This window comes from Grammomys surdaster, unplaced genomic scaffold (genome assembly GCF_004785775.1).
Source record: "Grammomys surdaster isolate TR1022 unplaced genomic scaffold, NIH_TR_1.0 125561, whole genome shotgun sequence".
Lineage (NCBI taxonomy): Eukaryota > Metazoa > Chordata > Mammalia > Rodentia > Muridae > Grammomys > Grammomys surdaster.
The window spans coordinates 676,488-683,819 of NW_021620408.1; positions in this window are offsets into that span (position 1 = coordinate 676,488).

Consider the following 7,332-nt stretch of genomic DNA (forward strand, 5'->3'; position numbering starts at 1 on the left):
GGAGGGTTGCATCGATTGTTGTAGGTTTTATGGGGAATTGAGGGGTTGGTTTTCCATTTTTGTTTTTAATCATGTCTTTGTATCTCATGCTGGCCTCCAACTCCCAGCCATCCTCCTGTTCCAGCCTTCTATGTATTAGGGTTATAGACATCACACACACACACACACACACACACCAGTTTACTCCTTGTTTTGGAGTGCATTGTATAAAAGCTTCTGCAATACAGGAGAGGAGATACGAGGTAATTTTTTGAAACTGGATCAAGTGTCTTCGTTTTATCCATTGCCTGATTGAACATTTGACTGAATTCCTGCCAGGAAGGCTCCATCCTAGAAGACTGCCCTGAAAGCCTGCTGACCCCACCCCACTCTTTCCTGCTTTCTGGTCTTTGCAGCTGTTGTTTGGGATTTAGACACCCTGATCACCAATCCAGCTTTCTTATTTCTCTTTCCTCTTTCCTCAAACAAGTACTTACGCCAGCTCTAGTTTTCTGTTTGTTTGAGGTTTTCCTTTTTGTTTTGTTTTTTGCTTTGTTTTTTTTTCGAGACAGGGTTTCTCTGTATAGCTCTGGCTGTCCTGGAACTCACTTTGTAGACCAGGCTGGCCTGGAACTCAGAAATCCACCTGCCTCTGCCTCCCAAGTGCTGGGATTAAAGGCGTGAGCCACCACCACCCGGATTTTCTGTTTTCTCGATTGCTGTATTTTCTTTTTTCTTTTAAGCTTTGACTCCACACTTTAAAGGCTGTTTTATTTTACATGACGTTTGAAGAAACTGGTGGGTGCACATACCTGCCATCCCAGCACCTGGAACGTGGGATCAAGAGGATCTAGACTCTAGATCCTACAGTTCATGGCCAGCCTGGGCTACACAGTGAAATGGAGGCCAGCCAGGCTATCTGAGATCCTGTCCCTGCCAGTTTTTTAAAGCATTTAAAAAAAAAAAAAGTAAACAGAGGACTAGCAAGACAGTGAGCAGTTAAAGACACTGACACCCTGACAACCCAAGTTCCATCCCAGGTCCCACAGGGTAGAGGAAAGGAACTGACTCCTGCAAGCTGTCATCTGATCTCCACATGCACACCATGATGTACACACACACACACACACACACACACACACACACACACACACACAGAGGGAAGAAACTTGAAGTTATGTTACCCTGCTGGCTCCATCCTTGGGTCATCGTTCATGCTCCCCACTTTCCAGGAAGAGCGACCTTTGCTTTTACACTCAGAGGTGCCTGTGCCTGCAGATTGGACTGTTGTCAGTTCCAATTCCCCTGGACCTTACTTGTGCTTCCTTACTGGGAGCCTTCCATGGCCATTCTCTTTCCTGCCACAGTCTCCCAGACTTCCTGAAACTGCCCAGGTGACCTTTCAGATGTGCCTGCAAACATCTCTTCTCCCACAGTCCTTCAGGCCCTTTTGCCATCAGTGGTTCTCAACTTTCCCAATGCTTCAACCCTTTAATACAAATCCTTACGATGTAATGACCATCCCCCATCATAAAGTTATTCCTGTTCATACTTTATAGCTGTAATTTTGCTACTGTTATAAATCATAATATAAATATATGATATACAGGATACTTGATATTCAAACCCTGTGAAAGGAACGTTCGACGCCCCCAAAGGGGTCACGACCAACAGGTGGAGAACCACTCCCTTATGGAGTCCTTCTACAAGGGCAGAACTCCAAGATTCTGTGCCAACACTGCTGTCCTGGCAGACAGGTTTTTTTTCCTCATTTACATTCATTGTTCAGAACCTCAAAACATGATTTGGTATTCAGTATATGGGAGAGTGTTAAGTTTAACAGTTTTTTCTGTTTTTCTAAATAGCCCTTCTTCCCAGGGCCAGACACATATTTGCTCTGTTTTCTAGAGCAAATACGCCATCATCAGGTGTCATGTTGATTTTTAGAATGTCCCCACTCCACACCTTATAGCCTATCATTCTAGAACCTTCCCTAAAGCTTCTAAACTTCTAGCACATAGTAAGCCCCTACATTACCACCGTATACATTAGCACCTTCACTGACATTAGTACCTATACTCGGAGAGCCCCTCATCTAGAGTCTCCAGAGTGAGGGATTTCCTTTGCTCTGTGGGCTGCTGTTAGATCTCCTAGCCCAGCTTCTCCTATGGTGAGAAGCTACTGCTGATAGAAGCTACTCTTCTCTGCTGGGGCTTCTCTTCACTGGCAACTCCCCGTGAGCTTGAGGCTAAATGATCTGGTTCTCATTGTAGTCTCTGGGGTCTGTGCCAAGGCCTCTGTAACAAATGACACTGGAGCCTGGGGACATTCTGCTAGGCATGGCTACCAAGCACTCTTTGGCTTCTTACTGTCAGTGCCTCTGCTGTGTCTAACAGCTTTCTGGGACCACGGGAACATTTTGAGGGCATTACAGGCTGGAAGTGCCTGGTAACTACCACCACGTCCCTGGGCCTCCAGCTGGTGAAGGTTCAAGAATAATAATTCATAACCTCTGCTCCTCAAATACGCTCATTGTGGAGCGTCTGCAGCCTCTTGGGGGGTGGAGTGGGGGCTGAGCTCCAGGTTCCCACAGGAGTCTACCTGCCTGTGATGTCCTGTGAGCTGATCTTCATTTTCTGTCCCTTTCTTCTCTGCTGTGGCTCAAGGGATCCTAGTATCAGCTCACAAATGTGCTGCCCCACTGTGTGCTGCATTGCAGGGAAACCCCACCTGCAGGCAGCCAAGCCCCCTGTGCACTGGAGATGCCCTTCTGCTTTGTTTCTGTGTGGTCTTCAAAACCCTCTGCAAAGATGCCCCCCACCCCCACCCCCTACAGAACACTTTTCAAGTGCTGCTTGAGAAGCTTCTTGAATTTCCTGGGACAAAGGAATAAACAAGAGGGCTTTTGTTCAGAGAAAAGAAACAAAGTCTTTCCCTTTCTTCCTTGGAACCTGTTCTTCAGTTCCAACTCACCAGCCTGTTTTAATTCCATCTCTCAGGCTACCTCTCACCTATCTCTACTCTTCCTCTGCCTAGTCTTTAATTATTGCTATTACTGAAGAGGGATCTTTTCCCACATCCTTCGATGGCTGACACGTGTTTGTTTTCCTGTGGGTTTTGCTATTTCAATGTGCTGACGATCTTCTTGTAAACATATGGATCTCTCTACGATAAAAACACATCCAGGTAAATCCTGCATACGAGATCTCTGTTAGTGAAGGTGTAGTAGGGCGCTAAAGCAGAGAATATCTGCCCTGGAAGTTCACTCTGCTTAAACATTGTCGCCGCGCGCCAGGTGTGGTGACACACACCTGTAATTCCCAGTGTTCAACAGATGGAAGGGCAGGAGTTTAAAGCTAGCATTGGCTACAAGCAAGTTTAAGCCAGCCTGGACTAGGTGAGATTCTAAATACTAAACAAACCAAGTGTGGCAGTGCACACCTTTAACCCTAGCACTGAGGAGGCAAAAGTGTGTGTGTGTGGGGGGGGGAATTTCTGTGAGTTCAAAGCCAGCCTGGTCTATATAATGAGTTCCAGGCTAGCCAGGGCTACATAGTGACACCTTGTCAAAACAAAACAAAATAAAATAAAACAAAACAGGATAGTTGCTCTGGACACATTTATCCTCTCCTTTCCTTTCTTCTCATCCATTAATCCAGGCACTAATCATTTCACTGGCTCATTTACCTATCTGTCCATTTTTCCTTCCACTCATTCATCTACTATTCATCATTTACTCACTCATCCAACCACTGACACTCATGACAGCACCCACCCACTGACCCGTCTATCCATCCATCCGTCTGTCTATCCATCTGTCCATCCATCCATCCATCCATCCATCCATCCATCTATCCATCCATCCATATATCCACCAACCCACTGCCTCAGTCTTCCTCATATCAGCGGTCTCAAGGACACGTCAGGAAGAGGGGATTCAGGGGTGATTATGGGAACTTATGGGTGAGGGAAGGGAGAAGTCTCTAAAGTACTTACCCTTTGACCCTGCTTCTTCCAGCCTGGCCCATGTCTCTGAGTAGATATCTCAGGAGAGTGGGGTGCTACTGTGTTAGATTAAAAGCTTTGGGGTTTTTTTTTCCTTTTTTTTTTTCCTACTTCTTTTCTCCATTCATTGATTAAAAGCCTTGTAAATAAATGTCTTCCTTAGATTTCCACAGAAGGAAACCCTGAGATAAAGACTCAGGAGCACTTTATTTGTTTAGGAAGCAATCCCAGGCAGAGCAGGGAGGAAACAGAGACAGAGAGAGTCTGAGAAAACTTGTCTGATGAGCCAGCAAACCCCTCTGGAGCGTCCTTGTGGGACAAACCTCAAAGCCACTCCATCAGAGGGACAGGGACAGGAATCACTAACTGGCTCACTGTTGGGGATAACTCTCTAGCTCCAAATTATGTCTCAGCATACCTCAGGAAGCCTTCAGGGAAGTAAGCCTGGAGTTCAGGGGCTTGGGGGCAGCGGAGGTCCTTCCTTCCGGTGAACTTGGGTGCATCTGGGAGACGGCATTGACAGTTGTTGCAGAGATCATATCTGTCTGGTTTACTGCTGTACTCTCGGGGCTAACTGTAGTCAGTAAGTACTTCCCTGCCATCCCTGAAGCAGGAGACTGCTGCCCTAGCAATTCCTTCCCTGTGCCCACCCTTGCCTCTTTCCTCCCTAGTCCAGGGGCTGCACCTCTCACCCCTTTTACAGCACCCTCAGTTTCTGCCATGTTTCAGCCCACCCCACAGAGCTGGGTCCTCAGCTTTGCAGATTATCTTCAAGGGCGCTTCTGGACAGAAATCTGTCTCTCTCGTCCCCTTTGAGACCCCACAGCAGGTAGAGGCACCCACAGCATCACTGTAGAGTCCTTTGTTGACTCTTTCTGACATGTTCAAGCCAGCTCTCTGGAAAGCTTCCTCCTCTCCCAGGCTTTACCTTATACCCAGGGCTGGGAATATAGCTTGAGACCAAAGTAAAACACAGGACTCAGGAGCAAAATTGAAGAGGATGTCAAAAAATGCAAGATACAAGTAAGTTGCATGATTTTTTTTAAATTGATATTTCTGTTTTGTTATTTTGTTTTATTTTTTGTTTTGGTTTTTTGTTTTTTTGTTTTGTTTTGTTTAGTTTCGAGGTAGAATCTTGCTCTGTAAGCCATGCTGGTCTGGAACTTGAACTATTCCTGTATCTGTAGGATCACAGACGTGTACCACTACTCCTGAGTTTTCAATACTTGGAGGCAGAGGGAGTTAGCATCAAGTATCTTCCCTTATCAATTTCCACCTTATTTTTATGTTGTTTTGTTTTTGTTTTGTTTTGTTTTTCAAGGCAAGGTTTCTCTGTGTAGCTCTAGCTATCCTAGAACTCTCTCTGTAGATGAGTCTGGCCTCAAACTCAGAGATCTTCCTGCCTCTGACTCCTGAGTGCTGGGATTGAAGTCAGGTATCACCACCATGGCTTATCTTATTCTTCTCTTGGATTTATTTGTATTTATGTAGAGGGTATTGGATCCCCTGGAGCTAGTTGTAGGTGGTTGGTTGTGAGCCTTCCCAACACGGATGCTGGGAATTGAACTTGGGTCCTCTGGAAGAGCCGTCTAAGCTCTGTCGATTTTATTTTTTAAAATAGGGTCAGTCAGCAAACGTAAAGAAAACCAATCTAACTATGCAAGCTTCAGGGATCCCCGTGTCTCTGTCTCCCCAGTGCTGGGATTATGAGAGCAAGCCACCATGCCCAGATTTGTACATTGGTGACAGAAATCAGAGATCAAGTCCTGTCACACCTGTGCACTAAGAGTTCTATTGATTGATCCATCTTCCCAATCTTTTAAAAGAGTTTTAAAATCAAAAACAATACAAAATGAACCCTGCCATTCACAATAGTCTGGTGGTTATGAGAGTGAAGTGTGAAACAAAAGCAGAACTCTGGCTATTTGCTTTTGACTCCAGGAGAGCTTGACTTAATGCTGTCCCTCACCCCCAGGTCACATCAAAGTCCTCCTACTTAAGAATCAGAGACTGAAACAGATGGGCGTAGGTGAGCTTGGAGGGCATTGCTTTCAAGGGTGGGCTGTTGGATGGACCAAGGTGCCATGGTGCTGTGGAACGAGCATCTGTATGTCTGGGTGAGTGCCATAGATGGTGTTGTGGAACAAGCATCTGTATGTCTGGGTGAGTGCCATAGATGGTGTTGTGGAACGAGCATCTGTATGTCTGGGTGTGTGCTGTAGATGGTGTTGTGGAACGAGCATCTGTATGTCTAGGTGAGTGCCATAGATGGTGTTGTGGAACAAGCATCTGTATGTCTGGGTGAGTGCCATAGATGGTGCTGTGGAACAAGCATCTGTATGTCTGGGTGTGTGCTGTAGATGGTGTTGTGGAACGAGCATCTGTATGTCTAGGTGATGGGTATCAACATGCTGAGTATAAAATTCTCATTCTTTTTGTATTTTGGAAATTGCATACTATTCAACAGGGAAAAATAAAAGAACACTGGGGTGGGGGTGGGGAGACTCAAGGCTAGCTCCCTGGTGTCAATCCAGCCCTACCTGGAATGCCTGGATGGATGTCCAACCTGTCCCATCCTCAACCCCACGAATTTCCAGGACTAAGCTCCTGTCTCTATCAAAGTCCTTCTCTGAATCTTGTCTCTGATCTCCCTCCCAACAGCAAGGCCTGGTTCCTTTCCACTGATTAATAGTTCCCCTGGACCTGTTTGTCTCCCTTCAACTATCTAAGGTCCTTGAGCAACAAGCATATCCGTCTCCGAGACACTTGGGTCATAGAACAAAATATCTCATAGCAGAACATCGACTCAGTCTGGCAAAATGAGTCATCAAAAGCCACTATTGAAAAGTGATACTGGGGATACCTACAAAGAACTAAGGAATGGGGGGTGCAGTAATTAACTCCAGGGGGTGGGAATGTGATGGGGGTGAGGGTAGGAGTGGGGATGAGGATGGGGGTAGGGATGGAAGAAGGGTAAGGGTAGGGGTGGGGTTGAGGTAGGGGTGAGGATGGAGATTGTGGTGGAGATGGGGGTGGGAGAAGAAGCAATAAGAGCTCTGAGGTATGCCCCAAAACAGATACCCAATCACAAAGAAGGAAGCCTCCTTGAGGGTCAGCAGCTTGTGCTCTGGCTGCTGGGGAGGTGAGATGGGGTCATTTGTAGACCCTGTGACTGGCAGACACAGGCTTTCATGGTTCCTCAAGGGCACAAGTCTGGAACACCAATATATCTGTTGCAGATAGGGGCAGCTTATTGAGTCAACAATAAATGGCTTCCGAAATGCTCGGAACCGATGGGAACCGTGTGTGTGTGTGTGTGTGTGTGTGTGTGTGTGTAGGTGTGTGTGT